The sequence below is a fragment of the Salvelinus alpinus genome, chromosome 7, assembly GCF_045679555.1.
Source record: "Salvelinus alpinus chromosome 7, SLU_Salpinus.1, whole genome shotgun sequence".
Classification (NCBI taxonomy): Eukaryota; Metazoa; Chordata; class Actinopteri; order Salmoniformes; family Salmonidae; genus Salvelinus; species Salvelinus alpinus.
In genome coordinates, this window is record NC_092092.1 from 51,711,536 (window position 1) to 51,727,627 (window position 16,092).

At 42.0% G+C, this 16,092-nt stretch overlaps 1 long non-coding RNA gene across 1 annotated transcript in view; it reads left to right on the forward strand.

Annotated features, from left to right (window-relative positions):
- LOC139580223 (uncharacterized) overlaps nucleotides 1–16,092 on the forward strand; it is a 62,439-nt gene that overhangs the window by 12,171 nt on the left and 34,176 nt on the right. The window contains exon 2 of the long non-coding RNA XR_011676003.1: nucleotides 7,585–7,746. This is a non-coding gene — a long non-coding RNA (uncharacterized lncRNA). The remainder of the gene's footprint in view (nucleotides 1–7,584; nucleotides 7,747–16,092) is intronic.

Consider the following 16,092-nt stretch of genomic DNA (forward strand, 5'->3'; position numbering starts at 1 on the left):
TTGGGAGCAAACTGAGACACTTGAACTTGAATGGTATCTAATAACCTGGCCAGCTAGCTACTACACATGTGGGTCAGGAGATTGGCTCCTCTGGTTCCTGCCCTGAATGTTCCCTCTGCTGTCACTTGTGATGAATCTCCTAATGTCCTCATGCAAATTCTCTTAAATAGGCCTCCTCGGTACAACTGTTCTAATGGGTGTCAGCAGAGACTCTTTAGCTATGTCATGCATATGTATGAGCTAATAAATGTATCTATCAGGCCAGCTGCATTTTAATCACTGTGCACCCTTTTTAGAATAAGTGTACTGAGATGTATTTCATGGATGAAAAAATAGTGTCTGAAAACTGGGATGTGTATTATAAATTGACCACTTGCCTTACATTTTAGGGAAATTCATGGATTTGGAGAACGGTTTGCAATGCAAATGTATTGATTAGCCCTTAGGAAAGAGGTCTGTATGAAGTGCCAAGTCACTGAGCAAAAACTGGTTGAATCAACGTTGTTTCCCCGTCATTTCCACCCAAAAAATGTAATGTGATGATATTGAAACAACCTGTAAAACTAATTGGATTTGAAAAAAGTCCTCAACGTAAGAGAATTTCTTGTTTTTTCCACCCAACTTAAAACACAAGTCCATTCACATGGTGACATTTGTTGTTGATTTCATGTTGAATTCACGTTAGTTGACAACTCAACCAAATGTATATAAATCAAAACTAGATGTTTAACTGACATCTGTGCCCAGTGGGAAGATCCTCCTTAAGATTTCAATCAGGAAATATACAGTTGGGTGAATACTGTATGTATCTAGCTCAACATGAGATGGACTGTGCTGATTACATAATCAATGATCATCTCAAAATGTCATCATAATGTACAATTATTTTGCCCGTGAGCACATATCTTCCCCAATGTTACACTTGAATTCAGGGGCGGAACTTTGGTAGGGGGGACATCATTTTTTATAATTTTTTATCCGGTATGGATAAACACTCCAAAACAGCCTAGCCGATCCGCATGGTCTTAAAGCACACCCTTGCCTCGTTTTGTATCACATTCCATAAAACCGGAGGGGGGGACAAAAATGCTATTTCTGTGAATATTATGCCCCTGCTTGAATTGTATTTTCTCCTTTAGAAGAGCGTTAAGGCATATGGAATATGCTGTTTGTGTTTTTCTGGCGTCAGGCAGAATGGGACCCATCTGGAGCTGCATTAGACCAGGTAGTTAGAAGCAGATTGGAAGAGTAAAATAATATTTAGATTAGAACTGGGAAATTGTCTCTGTCAAGCATACTCGACACAATGCATAACATATATGAGAATAGACACTATGAGTGAATAGGCTCTAGTCTGACGTGAATGTAGTATATAATTCATGTCCTGTCTCACTTCTATTTTGGAGTGCTTGTATTGAAATGACAATTGCTTATCACTTGGTATCAAATGTTAGTGGGTTTACTGTGTTCAACACCATTGCATGCTACAGTAGCAGAATGCACCAAAACCAAAACTCCCACCAAAACGCTTTACTCAGCTTACAAAATGTATTTATCTATATTCACTCTATGTATTCTAACTTTTGATATTAGAGCTCAAAATATTCAACTCTGTCTTTGAGGTGAAGTAATGGATTCACGGTTAGTATACTCTTGCCTCAGCCGTCCCAAAAAAAACTTCCTTTCCAAAGCTGTCTGTCTTCTGGCAGGATGTCATTTGAGCTGGTGGAGCAGACCATTCTGTGGAACATCCACTGTTTATTTGGCAGAGCACTTTGGCAGAACTGAGCCTAGACCTGAACAAAAGGCCACCTGACACAGTTGAGGCCCCATGTGTTGCGTAATACACAAGATAAGACACAATACATCGTTCTCATGCCACTCTCTATGGGTTCTAGGGTTAGCTAGTTTGAGGTGTACAACAATAGTCCCCAAAACAAATCAGAAATGACAACCAGGTGGTTACAGCCCGCTTGCCTTTAGAAGGGTAACTTCTTTCAGTGTTCTGCTGGTATTGTATTGTCTGCTACTAGTCAGTCCCCTCCCCATTCTGCGCTGTGATTCTAGGTCAATAAGTATTTGGAAGTCAAAGAATTTCAAAGGGCTATGGCTGATCCCGGCTAATCCATTGACTGAACCCCCCATGGGGCGGTCTGTATGGTTTTACCTATGTAGATCAGCGCTCGGCGGTCACGTTTGTTTGGATGACTGGATCAAACCAAGAGGACTAATCCTACAGAATTAGTCCATTCATCAACCACCTCTTGACCAAAGAGGCAATGACCATTAAAAGAGTTACAAAAGAAATGCTTGAGGAATCGTTGAAAATGTATGTTTTGCTTCCCGTTTTTGAGGTAGAGGTCAACTGAACCACGGTCCCAACTGAAAAAGTAAAACGGTTTTGGGCAAATTGTAAGCTTTACAAAGAGTTTTGTTTTTCATATAAGGATGTTGAAACAACATAGTTGATTTAAGGGGTGTGTGGGAAAGTAAAAAAATATATGTACAGTACCAGTCAAAAGTTTGGACACTCCTACTCATTAAAGGGTTTTTCTTTATTTTACTATTTTCTACATTGTAGAATAATAGTAAAGACATCAAAACTATGAAATAACACATACGGAATCATGTAGTAACCAAAAAAGTGTTAAACAAATAAAAATATATTTTAGATTTGAGGTTCTTCAAAGTAGCCACCCTTTGCCTTGATGACAGCTTTGCACACTCTTTTTTTCACCCCCTTTTCCCCAGTACCAGTTAAACAAACGTATGGAAATATATATGGAGATAGTTTAGTGTCTAAAATAAAGGGATAAATACATGCAAAAAATAAGAAAATATGGTTTCCTGATCTATCTTATCTCTCAAACATAGGACAGACACTTCAGAACAAACTTCCTTTTTGATTATAATTTTTTGGACTGTTCCATGCAGTGAATCTGTTATTCAGTGTGTTTCTATCGGCTCATAGCAGCAATGCCAAATTCAATATTTGATACCTTAAGGGGTTTTAACATTCTAAATCAAATAGCTAAATGATCCATTGTATGACCATCTTAAAACAATTCCATATAATAAGCTTAGAAACAGTTTCTTTCCTGTCTCACAACTTCTCATGCAAATCCCACACCTCTCACCTCCTAATTATGGCCCCAAACATTCCTTCAGGTCCTGTGAAGGACCCTGTACAGATCATTACAACATACAACATATGACTAATCTCCCACTTCTCACTCGAAGCCTTTGACCTTTCCCAAATGTAATCTCTATTACGAAACCATTTATGACCGCAATGACTGAAATGTACTTAACAAGTCTTGTCATCGCCGCACCTTTGTCAGCTTCTAAGCGGCCAATTGAATGTGAAACAGCTCACCAGGCAGCCCAACCCCTGCGGTGAACTTTCAGGTCTAAAGATTTCGGTCGGGTCGGACAGGTGGCTCCGACTGAGAGGCAGGAGCTCTCAGCGGCTCCTTTGAAATCCCCTCAACTGGAAAATGCAGCTGCTTTTCACACGACAATGACCTGCCCTGAGAACTGTTCCTCTGATGGCCCAGTGGATCGAATTCCACCTCCCGGCAGGTTATGGTCAGAATTGGATACTTCTGCTTTGTCACCTAGGCCAGTAGACTTTCAAGAAAAAGCTGGACCAGTTGATTCTCAACCAAATGAGTCATTTTCAGATGCTAATGTAAGGGGTTTAGCCAGGAAAACGAAACCATTGCACGAAGACGCATAAGCCCATGTGAATGAGCAAATAGCCTTGCTCTGTCATTTTTGTTGTAGCTAGTGTTGCAACTTTTTTTGAAGAAGAAGTACAGTGATAGGTATCCTTGTCCAATGCTCACATAGTGTAGGGACCGGTATTGCATTTTAAGAAGAATTATGGTGGAGATCAAATATCAGCCCTGATCAGTGCTCTGTGCATATCCCTGTTACTTTGTTGGAACGTACTGTACCAATTCACTGTACTGTATCAACTCACACACACACTGAACTGTGCTCATATTTCAATCAAATACCAGGGTTATCTGTGCACTAATGTCAGGGTTGGGTAGGTTACTTTCTAAATGTGAACAGTTACTAGTTACCTGTCCAAAATTGTAATCAGTAACGAAACTTTTGGATAACGCAAACTCAGTAACGTAATCTGATTACATTCAGTTACTTTTAGATTACTTCCTCTTAAGAGGCATTAGAAGAAGACAAAAATGTATGTTACCAATTGAATGACATCTATTGCAGGATAAATCAATGTTAAAGTTTACATAGCTGGCCAATTATGGATGTTACATTTTACTTTATGGGTTGGTTATGTAGGCTTCTTCTAACCCATTGCTTTCTACTACATATAATAATACGATTCAATTATATCTTTACATTAAAAACCAAAGTCTATCAGAATTCCAGTCATTCCAATAAATGTTATACCCCTTGATCTTCAAGAATAGGACTTGGAAATATGGAAGTATAGATTAGCCATTCTTTCCCCCTGAGCATAACCCCAAAACGAAGGACTTATTAGCCAGCCATACTCTGTTGTTTATGATTTTGTTGTCATGGAGGACTGATTGGGCTCATTGATTCGAGTTGAAAAATAAATGCTGCGCTCATTGAATGGCATGCTTTGAGCGGTACTGAAAGTGCTATTTACATATTAAAAATGAATGTCATATGCTGCATTTGCTGTAGGCCTATTGTTTACCTTTTTGTTGGTGACACTTTGATATCTTGATAATATGCAGCTGTTTAAAGGGCAAATCCACAGATGAAACAAAAGAAAATTGTTGCCCCGCCTCTGTTTTGGTGAAAAGCTGAGGGATCGTCCTGGAGAAATGTAACCACTCTCAGATTAATAGACAGAGCTATGGATGCAAGGACTGACCATCCATGATATCAAAATAATTGTTTTAATCATGTTTAAAATAATTGTTTTAATCATGAGGCTATACAGTGTTTGTTTACATTTCAAATATTTACAAAAATTGGAGAAAAACAAACTTATACTTTTGGTTCTCATGGAGTGTGACAGTTGAACTAAACTCATGACCCATTTATAAGTTAAATTCTTCAAGAATCAATGGATATATATATACTGTATATATATATATATATATTTATAAAGTATTTACACTACTGTTCAAAAGTTTGGGGTCATTTAGAAATGTCCTTGTTTTTGAAAGAAATGCAAAAAGAAAAAAATATTTAAAGAAATCAAATTGATCAGAGATACATTGTAGACATTGTTAATGTTGTAAATGACTATTGTAGCTGGAAACGGCAGATTTTTTATGGAATATCTACATAGGCGTACAGAGGCCCATTATCAGCAACCATCACTCCTGTGTTGAAATGGCACTTTGTGTTAGCTAATCCAAGTTTATCATTTTAAAAGGCTCATTGATCATTTGCAATTATGTTAGCACAGCTGAAAACTGTTGTTCTGATTAAAGAAGCAATACAACTGGCCTTCTTTAGACTAGTTGAGTATCTGGAGCATCAGCATTTGTGGGTTTGATTACAGACTCAAAATGGCCAGAAACAAAGAACTTTCTTCTAAAACTCGTCAGTCTATTCTTGTTCTGAAAAATGAAGGCTATTCTATGCGAGAAATATCCAAGAGACTGAAGATACCGTACAACGCTGTATACTACTCCCTTCACAGAACAGCGCAAACTGGCCCTAACCAGAATTGAAAGAGCAGTGGGAGGCCCCGGTGCACAACTGAGCAAGAGGACAAGTACATTAGAGTGTCTAGTTTGAGAAACAGACGCCTCACAAGTCCTCAACTGGTAGCTTCATTAAAAAGTACCCGCAAAACACCAGTCTCAATGTCAACAGTGAAAGGCGACTCCGGGATGCTGGCCTTCTAGGCAGAGTTCCTCTGTTCAGCATCTGTCTTCTTTTGCCCATCTTAATCTTTTGTTTTTATTGACCGGTCTGAGATATGGCTTATCCTTTGCAACTCTGCCTAGAAGGCCAGCATCCCGGAGTCGCCCCTTTACTGTTGATGACTAATGATGCCATTGACGCTACTGAAAAAGGTGACGCTACTGAAAAAGGTGGATACTGATGATGCTAATTATCTAAATATCCCAGTGATACACATGTAGCAACTCGTCAAATCCGCAAAGGAAATATCGAATACCAGAAGATGGAAAATCCAAATACCATCCGTGCTCATGTCTTCATATGCCTTTGGCAATATTGAATTAATCCAAAACAAACCAACACATCCAACGTCCATATTGATGTAGTTCAGTCCTTGAGCTGTTCTTGTCTATTACTGTTCTGTATTATGTCACGTTTCATGCTTTGTGTGGACCCCAGGAAGGGTAAAAACCAAGCCACGAGGTCAAAGGAATTGTCCGTAGAGCTCCGAGACACGATTGGGGAAGGGTACCAAAAAATGTCTATAGCATTGAAGGTCCTGAAGAACACAGTGGCCTCCATCATTCTTAAATGGAAGAAGTTTGGAACCATCAAGACTTCCAAACGCTGGCCGCCTGGCCAAACTGAGCAATCGGGGGAGAAGGATAATTGTCAGGGAGGTTACCAAGAACCCGATGGTCACTCTGACATAGCTCCAGAGTTCCTCTGTGGAGATGGGAGAACCTTCCAGAAGGATAACCATCTCTGCAGCACTCCACCAATCATTTATGGTAGAGTGGCCAGACAGACGCCACTCCTCAGTAAAAGGCACATGACAGCCTGCTTGGAGTTTGCCAAAAGGCACCTAAAAGACCATGAGAAACAAGATTCTCTGGTCTAAAGAAAACAAGATTGAACTCTTTGGCCTGAATGCCAAGTGTCACGTTTTGAGGAAACTAGTCACTGCTTATCACCTGGCCATTACCATCCCTACGGTGAAACATGGTGGTGGCAGCATCATGCTGTGGGATGTTTTTCAGAGGCAGGGACTGGGAGACTAGTCAGGATTGAAGGAAAGATGAACGGAGCAAAGTGCAGAGAGATCCTTGATGAAAACCTGCTCCAGAGCGCTGAAGACCTCAAGTTCCCCTTTCAAAAGGACAATGACCCTGAGCACACAGCCAAGACAAAGCATGAGTGGCTTGGGGACAAGTCTCTAAATGTCCATTAGTGGCCCAGCCAGAGCGCGGAATTGAACCTGATCGAACATCCCTGGAGAGACCTGAAAATAGCTGTGCAGCGACGCTCTCCATCCAACCTGACAGAGCTTGAGAGGATCTGCACAGAAGAATGGGAGAAACTCCCCAAATACAGGTGTTTGTAGCGTCATACTCAAGGCTGTAATCTCTGCCGAAGGTGCTTCAACGAAGTACAGAGTAAAGCGTCTGAATACTTATGTAAATGTCATATTTCAAATGTCTCTATTTAAATGTCTCAACCTGTTTTTGCTTTGTCATTATCAGGTATTGTGTGTAGATTGATCAGTAAAAAAAATGTGGAAAGGGGTCTATGAAGGTAAATCTGAATAATTCGGTAAATCTCAATACTTATCGAATGCACTGTATGTCATGACTGTTTACATCATTGTGTAGGCGTTGTGATGAAAGCATCAAACAACCTAGAACTGATAAAACTCATCTCTTCTTTTTCTAGGAAATTCAGCTGGTTTCAGGGTGACCCTGCTTCCTTGTCAGTGGGGCATGAGATGACTCCACAAAGCCATGTTTTATAGTCTCTTCTCCAGGTGACAGACTGCACTCACAGGTCAGCCGTGTTTCATTTTGATCTAGCAGAGATGAAACGAACATCACACAGGTGGGCATCTATCGCTGTCTGCACTAAGCTAACAAAGGGACTGTTGTGCTCATATGTCATGTTTATTGTGCATAGCAACATCTCCCGAGGGGTAATCTGAGAACAGCAAAAACACTGTCTGGAAAAGCACAAGAGCTAGGAGGCATATGCTTTCTAGAAGACATACAGTACCAGTCAAAATGTAGGACACAACTACTCATTACTATTTTCTACATTGAGAATAATAGTGAAGACATCAACACTTCGAAATAACACACATGGAAAAAAAATTGTAACCAAAAAAAGTGTGGATTTTAGATTGTTCTAAGTAGCCACACTTTGCATTGATGACAGCTTTGCACACTCTTGGCATATTCTCAACCAGCTTCACCTGGAATGCTTTTCCAACAGTCTTGAAGGAGTTTCCACATATGCTGAACACTTGTTTGCTGCTTTTCCTTCACTCTGCGGTCCAACTCATCCCAAACCATCTCAATTGGGTTGAGGTCGGGTGATTGTGGATGCCAGGTCATCTGATGCAGCACTCCATTGCGCTCCTTCTTGGTCAAATAGCCCTTACAAAGCCTGGAGATGTGTTGGGTCATTGTTCTGTTGAAAAACAAATGATAGTCCCACTAAGCGCAAACCAGATGGGATGGCGTATTGCTGCAGAATAATGTGGTAGTCATGCTGGTTAAGTGTGCCTTGAATTCTAAATAAATCACAGACAGTGTCACCAGAAAAGCCACCCCACCATTAGATCTCCACCTCCATGTTGGGAACCACACATGCGGAGATCATCCGTTGACCTACTCTGCGTCTCACAAAGAAACGGCGGTTGGAACCAAAAATCTCAAATTTGGACTCATCAGACCAAAGGACAGATTTAAACCGTGCTAATGTCCATTTCTTGTGTTTCTTACAGTGCGTTCGGTTTCTTTGTAGCAATTCAACCATGAAGGCCTGATTCACCCAGTTTCCTCTTAACAGTTGATGTTGAGATGTGTCTGTTACTTGAACTCTGTGAAGCTGGTAACTCTGGGTCCTTCTTTCGTTTGGCAGTCCTCAAGAGAGCCAGTTTCATCGTAGCACTTGGTTTTTGTGACTGCACGTGAAGAAACTTTCAAAGTTCTTGAAATTTTCTGGATTGACTGACCTTCATGTCTCAAAGTAATGATGGACTGTTGTTTCTCTTTGCTTATTTGGGCTGTTCTTGACATAATATGGACTTGGTCTTTAACCAAATAGGGCTATCGTCTGTATACTTGACCACCCCTACCTTGTCACAACAAAAATGGATTGGCTCAAATGCAATAAGAAGGAAAGAAATTCCACAAATTAACTTTTAACAGGGCACACCTGTTAGTTGAAATGCATTCCAGGTGACTACCTCATTAAGCTGGAATGTCAAGAGTGTGCAAATAATGCCAAGAGTGTGCAAAGCTGTCATCATGGCAAAGGGTGACTACTTTGAAGAATCTCAAATATATATATATATTTTTAGATTTGTTTAACACTTTTTTGGTTACCACATGATTCCACGTGTGTTATTTCATAGTTTTAATGTCTTCACTATTATTCTACAATGTAGAAAATAGTAAAAACAAAGAAAAACACATGAGTAGGTGTCTCCAAACTTTTGACTGGTACTGTATGTATCACGTTTAGACAAGAGTTAGAAGTAACAAGAGTTTATTACAACCACAGGGGTAGGTAAACAACAGGTCAGGAGACAAAGGGCTGTGAGACATGGCTTTAACTCTGGACACATGAAAGGTGGGATGTATACGAAGGGTACGGGGCAACAGAAGACGAACAGTAGAGTGGCTAATAATTTTGGAGATGGGAAACGGGCCGATAAACCGGGGTGAGGAGTTTGCGGGATTCCACCCGGAGGGGCAGATCCTGGGTGGACAGCCATACCTTCTGCCCAAAACGATACCTGGGAGCTGGGGTCCAGTGGCGATCCGCTTGTCATCGATACCTGAAGGTGGTCTTGAGGGCCGAACGGGCCCTCCTCTAGGTACGACAATCGTGGCGGACAAACATCTGGGCAGAAGGTATGCTGACCTCTTCTTCCTGCTCGGAGAAGAACGGGGGCTGATACACCAGGGAACACTCAAATGGCAATAGGCCCATGGCAGAGCAGGGAAGGGTGTTGCGGGCTTATTCCACACACACAAGCTGCTGGCTCCAGGTGGTGGGTTTGGCGGAGACCAGGCACCGCAGAGTAGTCTCAAGGTCCTGGTTGGCTCGCTCCGACTGGGCGTTTGACTGGGGGTGGCCGACGACCCAATGAGGGTGCTGAACGCCTTCCAGAACTGGGACAAGAACTGAGGACCCCGGTCGGAGACCATGTCCACATGCAGTCCATGGATCCGAAAGACGTGCTGCACCATGAGCTGGGCCGTCTCCTTGGCAGGGGGTAGCTTGGGGAAAGGAATGAAGTGGGTGGCTTTGGAAAAGCAATCCACCACAGTCAGGATGGCGGTGTTGCCATCAGATGGGGGAAGACCCGTGACAAAGTCCAGGGAAAAGTGAGACCAGGGAGGGTGAGGGACCGGCAGAGGTTGGATGAGACTAGCCGGAGCTTGCAGAGGAGTCTTCTTTTGTGCACAAACTGTGCAAGCAGCGCTGAATGTGGAGACGTCAGGGACCATGGTAGGCCACCAAAACCGTTGTCACACAAAAGCCAGGGTCTGACGTGAGCCTCGGTGGAAGGAAAGTCTGGAGGAGTGGGCCAAGTCCAGGACCACGGATCGGATCGCATCAGGCACAAATATCCGGTTATTTGGATCCCCCCGGGGTTCGGCTGGGAACACTGCATCTCCCGAACCTGCTTCCCTATTCCCCAGATGAGTGCCATCGCCAGGCACGAGGTGGAAGGATGGTCTCAGATTCTGGGGTAGTAGTCGTGGGGCTATAGCGGTGTGACAGTGCATCTGGCTTGACGTTCTTGGATCCCGGCCAGTAGAAAAGGGAGAAGTTGAACCCGGGTGAACAGTAGGGCCCATCTAGCCTGCCTGGAATTGAGGCGCTTGGTGGTGCGGAGATATTCCAGGTTCTTGTCGTCGGTCCACACAATGAATGGATGTTCCGTCCCCTCCAGTTCCCTCCTCCAACGCCATCTTCACCGCGAGCAGCTCTCAATTCCCCACATCGTAGTTCCTCTCTGTGGCATTGAGGCGGTGGGAGAAGAAGGTGAAGGGATGCAACTTGAGGTCCAGGGCAGACGGCTGGGACAGGACAGCCCCCACTCCAATGTCAGAAGTATCAGCCTCCATCATAAACTGGCGGGATGGGTCCGGATTAACCAAGTTGGGAGCTGTGGTGAAGCGGTGTTTGAGATCCTGGAACGCCCGATCAGCAGCTGGAGACCACATGAACAGAACCTTTGGAGAGGTGAGTCCAGACAGTGGGGAGGCCAGGGTGCTGTTGTCCCGGATAAAGAGGCGATAAAAGTTGACAACCGCTGCTCTGGACTCTGGATATGGGTTGGGGCCAATCCACCACCGCTCTCACCTTCCCGGGATCCATCTGTACGCTCCCTGCAGCAACGATGTAACCGAGAAAGGGGATGGTGGGCGATGGTATTCGCAATTCTCAGCTTTTACAAACAGCTGGCTCTCCAAGAGGCGTTGGAGAACCTGTCGGACAGCACGTGTTCTTGGGTAGAGCGGGAGAAAACAAGGATGTCATCGAGGTAGACGAAGATGAACTGGTTCAACATGTTGCAGAGAACATCATTAACCAGAGTTTGGAAAACAGCAGGAGTGTTGGTAAGGCCAAAGGGCATGACCAGGTACTCGTAGTGCCTGCTGGCCGTGTTGAAGGCAGTCTTCCACTCATGGACTCCCTAGCTGATGAACCCAGCAGTGTTGACCCTTCTTTTCCAAGACCTCTGCAATCCGCCCTGGCATGCTGTCAATTAACTTCTGGGCCACATCCTGACTGATGGCAGCCCATTCTTGCATAATCAATGCTTGGAGTATGTCAGAATTTGTGGGTTTTGTTTGTCCACCTGCCTCTTGAGGATTGACCACAAGTTCTCGATGGGATTAAGGTCTGGGGAGTTTCCTGGCCATGGACCCAAAATATCGATGTTTGTTCCCCAAGCCACTTAGTTATCACTTTTGCCTTATGGCAAGGTGCTCCATCATGCTGGAAAAGGCATTGTTCGTCACCAAACTGTTCCTGGATGGTTGGAAGAAGTTGCTCTCGGAGGATATGTTGGTACCATTATTTATTCATGGCTGTGTTCTTAGGCAAATTGTGAGTGAGCCCACTCCCTTGGCTGAGAAGCGACCCTACACATGAATCGTCTCAGGATGCTTTACTGTTGGCATGACATAGGACTGATGGTAGCGCTCACCTTGTCTTCTCCGGACAAGCTTTTTTTCCGGATGCCCCAAACAATCGGAAAGGGGATTCATCAGAGAAAAGGACTTTACCCCAGTCCTCAGCAGTCCAATCCCTGTACCGTTTGCGGAATATCAGTCTGTCCCGATGTTTTTCCAGGAGAGAAGTGGCTTCTTTGCTGCCTACAGACTCTCAGACCATGAGAAACAAGATTCTCTGGTCTGATGAAACCAAGATTGAACTCTTTGGCCTGAATGCCAAGCATCACGTCTGGAGGAAACCTGGCACCATCCCTACAGTGAAGCATGGTGGTGGCAGCATCATGCTGTGCAGAAGTTTTTCAATGGCAGGGACTCGGAGACTAGTCAGGATCGAGGCAAAGATGAACGGTGCGAAGTACAGAGAGATCCTTGATGAAAACCTGCTCCAGAGCGCTCAGGACCTTAGACTGGGGCAAAAGTTCACCTTCCAACAGGACAACGACCCTAAGCACACAGCCAAGACAACGCAGGAGTGGCTTCGGGACAAGTCTCAATATCCTTGAGTGACCCGAAATCATTTGCAAAATCCTGTTTTTGCTTTGTCATTATGGGGTATTGTGTGTAGATTAATGAGGGGAAAAAACTATTGAGTACATTTTTGAAAAGGCTGTAACCTAACAAAATGTGGGAAAAGTCAAGGAGTCTGAATACTTTCCGAAGGCACTATAGATTCTATTTTCCTTTCACACAATTAGAGCCACAATTCCAACCCAATCCTTACAATCATATTTGAGGGAAAGAGAAAAAATGTATAATGATGAAATCCTTATTTGCAATTTATTCTTCCCTTTCCAGCTCATTACCAGCCTACGCATGTTTTCATTGACCATTATTTTGCTGATTACCAATCCCAGTTTCCTAGCTATTTGAAAATATTAATAGTCTCCATTACAGGAAAATGTGTTTCATGTCCGTGTCACATGAGGGAATAAGACTGTAATCAACATATTAAATGTAAAACTTAAAGATGGGGAATGATGGCAATCGACCCCACTCCCTCTCTGTAGGGTGTTATATCGCCTCAAGAGGAAATCCGGTCACACTTATTACCACAGTACCAAAGCAATGTTTGGGAACATAAAATATAATTGTGAACTGTACCTTTTCAAGTACAGCAGCGCTATAGTGGATGTTTAAGCATACAGTCACCACCGAAGTGACTGGCACCCTTGATAAAGATGAGCAAAAAAGACTGTATAAAATAAATAATACAAATACTGAGCTATATTTTATGCTCAATGTATTGATTTATTTTATACTAATACAATTGCTCAGAGAAAGAAATTCTGTTTAAGAAGTAATACTTTTTTTTCAACAACAAAAAGAATAAGGGTCAAAATTATTGCCCTCCTGTTTTTTGAAACTCTGGCACCCTCCCCGTGCGAGGATAACAGCTTTGAGCCTTTTTCTAAATTGTTTTATGAGACTGGAGCACACATTTGGAGGGATTCTAGACCATTCCTCCATACGTAATCTTTCCAGATCCTTGATATCTGTCAGCGCTTATGAACTGCCCTCTTCCATTCTAACCACAGGTTTTCAATGGGGCCAGAAAGCTCTATTTTCATGTTATCTGACCATAGCACAAGTTCCAATCCAAGTGTCAATGCTGTTAGCAAACTCCAGACGTTTGCATTTGTTAGATGACAGGAAAATAGAGCTCTTTGACCACGCACACCATTGGTGGGTTTGGCTTCGACAGAACAATGCACATGCAGAAAAGAACCCCATAGCTACTGTAATATATGGTGGTGGATCTTTGATGTTATGGGGCTATTTTGCTTCCATATGTCCTGGGAACTTTTAACTTACCCAGTACCAGTATATTGTAGCCAAAAACCTGGTTGCCTCTGCTAGGAGGCTGAAACTTAAAATCAAAATCCACAAAGAAATGGTTATTTGACCACAAATTCAACATTTTGCAATGGCCATCTCAGTCTCCGGACTTCAACCCCATTGAAATCCTGTGCCAATCATTTTGACCCCTATCTTTTTGAGATATAACTTGTTAAACAAAATCTCTTTCTCTGAGCAATTGTGTTAGTATAAAATATTAATTGTCCCATTTTTTTTGGCATACAATATAGCTCAGTATTTGTATTACTTATTTTATACATCTTTTTAGCTCATCTTAATTAAGGGTGCCAATCATTTTGGAGGTGACTGTACGAATCCCCTGGTGCACCTCTCATTTAAAGGCATTTTAGATGCATGTCAATCATAATATTTGTATTATATGCACATATTAATAACTATTATAAATTATTATTTTGATTGCCCTGGGCACTTTAAGTTTGTCCACCGTGAAGAACTAATAGATCCAGAGATTAGTTTCATTAAGCTCTTCTATTCCAATACAAAAAATAACAAAACATGCAAATAAGTCCTGTTGAAATTGTGGTCAAAATGGATTAACTGAGAATGAACCTGCTCAAGTGCATCAGCAGTCATATTTCTTTGTTTCTTGAATGTTGCTCACCAGACTATTACGTCAAAAGGGGGGCTTTTGTCTTTGCTAGAATGCACTGGGAGACATTTGTTTGTTTTAAATCTCTGGGCTTCCTAATGGATCGTTCCACCAATTCAGTGTCTTTTGCGAAGCGTAACTTTGTAAAAAAATATATATTTGACCTAACCCTAACCTACATTCTGTCATAAAGAGCATATGTTCAACTTCATAAAAAAATATGTTTTCCCATCTCAGGAGGTTAAATAATCATTAAAAAAATACTATAGTAAGAGCCACATAAAGTAGCGGGGTAGACCGTTACAGGGTTGACCGTTACAGGGTTGACCTTTACAGGGTTGACCGAAACAGGGTTGACGATTTCATCTTAAATCAGCCATAAATCCCCTTGTGACAGTGGGAATGGAAGCTTGTTGTGTACAAAAGGGAATGCAAGCTTCACATTAAAAAATGTAAGTTGTTCAAACATTTCTATATCCTATCTATCTATGGGTAACAGGGTTGATGTGTTATGCTCGACCCACTCAGTTTTCCACCACAAAACACCAGAAAATGGCTAGAACGAGTAGAAGCAGCTCACCTGCTTTTACACTATGATTTGACTATTAGATATAAAGGAATAGTTTCACCATATTAAAACAAGAGTTCAGATAATAGGGTTGACCTTAAAATGAGAGACAGGTTGTCTTTTTTTTTTTTTTACCTTGAATCACTAATGACATGAAATAGATAATAATCTTCAGAAATGACTTTGTCAAAGCAACAACATAACTAGGGCTTTACAATGATGGTGAAAACTTGGAGGAATATTGAGGTTAAGTGGGTTACAATCTTCCTAGAATTCACACAGGGTGCATAAAGGGATTTGTCAAAATGCTGAATTCTGGCACTTTAGCAAGTCTTTATTCATATAAAGAATCCGATGTATTGAATTCTCCATGCGATCTATATTAAAGGGCACTTCATTTAATATAACAAGCTTTTAAAATTCAATATTGGTGCACAATTTCTACTTAAAATATCAAAGGGACAAAAAAAGGCACTCTTTTCGTGGAACGACCCTGATATCTATGCAGCCAGGGCCTCCTTTATCGACAAGCATGCCTTATTGGTTCCATTTATCGCATGCTGCATGGCAGAGTAACAGTCATTGAACGAAATCATCAGTTATGTATGCAGGCACGCATAGAACACAAAGGCATCGGGGGAGTAAATATGCAATTATGAAGAAACACATTTCCCTGCTATTCAATAAAGGAACAAAAGAGGACTGCATATTTACACATATTTAGTTCACGCAATGTATGACAACAAAAACGAATAAACAGCAGCTTTGGTTTATGGACCGCTTCCCATTAACCATTTGCTATCGTCCTATGTCTTCTCTAAATCTCTTTGAGGAACAAAGGAGCCTATCAAACCAAAACTGTATTCAGAGGCAAGTCATTGTTAAGTAAATGGTGGGGGGGTAGACTGCTGTAAAACATAATTTTGAAAACA